The following is a 4,497-nucleotide window of genomic DNA, read 5'->3' as shown; positions in this document are numbered from 1 at the left end:
TTGCCATCCTTCTTATCCGCCAAATACTTGGGGCAGTTCCGCTTCCAGTGACCAGTCTGCTTGCAGTAGAAGCACTCAGTTTTAGGCTTAGGTCCAGACTTGGATTTCTTCTTCTGAGCAGCAACTTGCTTGCCGTTCTTCTTGAAGTTCCCCTTCTTCTTCCCTTTGCCCTTTTTCTTGAAACTAGTGGTCTTGTTAACCATCAACACTTGATGCTCCTTCTTGATTTCTACCTCCGCAACTTTCAGCATTGCGAAGAGCTCGGGAATAGTCTTGTTCATCCCTTGCATATTATAGTTCATCACGAAGCTCTTGTAGCTTGGTGGCAGTGATTGGAGAATTCTGTCAATGACGCAATCATCTGGAAGATTAACTCCCATCTGAATCAAGTGATTATTATACCCAGACATTTTGAGTATATGCTCACTGACAGAACTGTTCTCCTCCATCTTGCAGCTATAGAACTTATTGGAGACTTCATATCTCTCAATCCGGGCATTTGCTTGAAATATTAACTTCAACTCCTGGAACATCTCATATGCTCCATGATGTTCAAAACGTCGTTGAAGTCCCGATTCTAAGCCGTAAAGCATGGCACACTGAACTGTCGAGTAGTCATCAGCTTTGCTCTGCCAGACGTTCATAACATCTGGTGTTGCTCTAGCAGCAGGCCTGGCACCCAGCGGTGCTTCCAGGACGTAATTCTTCTGAGCAGCAATGAGGATAATCCTCAAGTTACGGACCCAGTCCGTGTAATTGCTACCATCATCTTTCAACTTTGCTTTCTCAAGGAACGCATTAAAATTCAACGGAACAACAGCACGAGCCATCTATCTACAATCAACATAAACAAGCAAGATACTATCAGGTACTAACTTCATGATAAGTTTAAGTTCAATTAATCAAATTACTTCAGAACTCCCACTTAGATAGACATCCCTCTAATCCTCTAAGTGATCACGTGATCCAAATCAACTAAACCATAACCGATCATCACGTGAGATGGAGTAGTTTTCAATGGTGAACATCGTTATGTTGATCATATCTACTATATGATTCATGCTCGACCTTTCGGTCTCCGTGTTCCGAGGCCATATCTGCATATGCTAGGCTTGTCAAGTTTAACCTGAGTATTCTGTGTGTGCAAAACTGGCTTGCACCCGTTGTAGATGGACGTAGAGCTTATCACACCCGATCATCATGTGGTGTCTGGGCACGACGAACTTTGGCAACGGTGCATACTCAGGGAGAACACTTCTTGGTAATTTAGTGAGAGATCATCTTATAATGCTACCATCAATCAAAGCAAGATAAGATGCATAAAAAAGGTAAACATCACATGCAATCAATATAAGTGATATGATATGGCCATCATCATCTTGTGCTTGTGATCTCTATCTCCGAAGCACCATCATGATCACCATCTTCACCGGCGCGACACCTTGATCTCCATCGTAGCATCTTTGTCGTCTCGCCAATCTTATGCTTCCATGACTATCGCTACCGCTTAGTGATAAAGTAAAGCATTACATCGCGATTGCATTGCATACAATAAAGCGACAACCATATGGCTCCTGCCAGTTGCTGATAACTCGGTTACAAAACATGATCATCTCATACAATAAAATTCATCATCATGCCTTGACCATATCACATCACAACATGCCCTGCAAAAACAAGTTAGACGTCCTCTACTTTGTTGTTGCAAGTTTTACATGGCTGCTATGGGCTTTAAGCAAGAACCAATCTCACCTACGCATCAAAACCACAACGATAGTTTGTCAAATAGACTCCGTTTTAACCTTCGCAAGGACTGGGCATAGCCACACTTGGTTCAACTAAAGTTGGAGAGACAGTCGCCCGCAAGCCACCTGTGTGCAAAGCACGTCGGGAGAACCGGTCTCGCGTAAGCGTACGCGTAATGTCGGTCCGGGTCGTCTCGTTCAACAATACCGCCGAACCAAAGTATGACATGCTGGTAGGCAGTATGACTTATATCGCCCACAACTCACTAGTGTTCTACTCGTGCAAATAACATCAAACCATAAAACCTAGGCTCGGATGCCACTGTTGGGGAACGTAGTAATTTCAAAAAAATTCCTACGCACACGCAAGATCATGGTGATGCACAGCAACGAGAGGGGAGAGTGTTGTCTACGTACCCACGCAAACCGACTGCGGAAGCGTTGACACAACATAGAGGAAGTAGTAGTACGTCTTCCCGATCCGACCGATCCAAGCACCGTTACTCCGGTACCTCCGAGTTCTTAGCACACGTACAGCTCGATGACGATCCTCGGGCTCCGATCCAGTAAACCTTCGGGGATGAGTTCCGTCAGCATGACGGCGTGGTGACGATCTTGATGTTCTACCGTCGCAGGGCTTCGCCAAAGCACTGCTACAATATGATCGAGGTGGAATATGGTGGCAGGGGGCACCGCACACGGCTAAGGAACGATCTCAATGATCAACTTGTGTTTCTAGAGGTGCCCCCTGCCTCCGTATATAAAGGAGACAAGGGGGAGGGGTGCGGCCGGCCAGGAGGAGGGCGCTACTCCTACCGGGAGTAGGACTCCCCCCCCCCCCAATCCTAGTTGGAATAGGATTCCGCGAGGGGGAGAGAGAGAGAGATGGGGGCCGGCCACCTCTCCTTGTCCTAATAGGACTAGGGGAGGGGGGAGGTGCGCGGCCCATCATGGGCTGCCCCTCCTCCTTTCCACTAAAGCCCACTAAGGCCCATTTAGCTCCCGGGGGGTTCCGGTAACCTCCCGATACTCCGGTAAAATCCCGATTTTACCCGGAACACTTCCGATATCCAAACATAGGCTTCCAATATATCAATCTTTATGTCTCGACCATTTCGAGACTCCTCGTCATGTCCGTGATCACATCCGGGACTCCGAACAACCTTCGGTACATCAAAATGCATAAACTCATAGTAACTGTCATCGTAACGTTAAGCGTGCGGACCCTACGGTTCGAGAACAATGCAGACATGACTGAGACACATCTCCGGTCAATAACCAATAGCGGGACCTGGATGTCCATATTGGCTCCTACATATTCTACAAAGATCTTTATCGGTCAGACCGCATAACAACATACGTTGTTCCCTTTGTCATCGGTATGTTACTTGCCCGAGATTCGATCGTCGGTATCCAATACCTAGTTCAATCTCGTTACCGGCAAGTCTCTTTACTCGTTCTGTAATACATCATCCCACAACTAACTCATTAGTTGCAATGCTTGCAAGGCTTATGTGATGTGCATTACCGAGAGGGCCCAGAGATACCTCTCCGACAATCGGAGTGACAAATCCTACTCTCGAAATACGCCAACCCAACATCTACCATTGGAGACACCTATGGAGCTCCTTTATAATCACCCATTTACGTTGTGATGTTTGGTAGCACACAAAGTGTTCCTCCGGTAAACGGGAGTTGCATAATCTCATAGTCATAGGAACATGTATAAGTCATGAAGAAAGCAATAGCAACATACTAAACGATCGGGTGCTAAGCTAATGGAATGGGTCATGTCAATCAGATCATTCAACTAATGATGTGACCTCGTTAATCAAATAACAACTCTTTGTTCATGGTTAGGAAACATAACCATCTTTGATTAACGAGCTAGTCAAGTAGAGGCATACTAGTGACACTCCGTTTGTCTATGTATTCACACATGTATTATGTTTTCGGTTAATACAATTCTAGCATGAATAATAAACATTTATCATGATATAAGGAAATAAATAATAACTTTATTATTGCCTCTAGGGCATATTTCCTTCATATGCAACTCCCGTTTACCGGAGGAACACTTTGTGTGCCACCAAACGTCACAACATAACTGGGTGATTATAAAGGTGCTCTACAGGTGCCTCCGAAGGTACTTGTTGGGTTGGCGTATTTCGAGATTAGGATTTGTCACTCCGATTGTCGGAGAGGTATCTCTGGGCCCACTCGGTAATGCACATCACTATAAGCCTTGCAAGCATTGCAACTAATGAGTTAGTTGCGGGATGATGTATTACGGAACGAGTAAAGAGACTTGCCTGTAATGAGATTGAACTAGATATTGAGATACCGACGATCAAATCTCGGGCAAGTAACATACCGATGACAAAGGGAACAACGTATTATGCGGTTTGACCGATAAAGATCTTCATAGAATATGTCGGAGCCAATATGAGCATCCGGGTTCCGCTATTGGTTATTGACCAAAGACGTGTCTCGGTCATGTCTACATAGTTCTCGAACCCATAGGGTCCGCACGCTTAAAGTTAAATGACGGTTACATTATGAGTTTATGTGTTTTGATGTACCGAAGGTAGTCCGGAATCCGGATGAGATCGGGGACACGACAAGGAGTCTCGAAATGGTCGAGACGTAAAGATCGATATATTGGACGACTATGTTTGGACACCGGAAAGGTTCCGGAAGTATTTGGACATTTATCAGAGTACCGAGGGTTACCAGAACCCCTCCCCCCCCC

Source organism: Triticum dicoccoides, chromosome 5A (genome assembly GCF_002162155.2).
Source record: "Triticum dicoccoides isolate Atlit2015 ecotype Zavitan chromosome 5A, WEW_v2.0, whole genome shotgun sequence".
In the NCBI taxonomy this organism is placed as follows: Eukaryota; Viridiplantae; Streptophyta; class Magnoliopsida; order Poales; family Poaceae; genus Triticum; species Triticum dicoccoides.
This window is presented reverse-complemented; position numbering follows the sequence as displayed.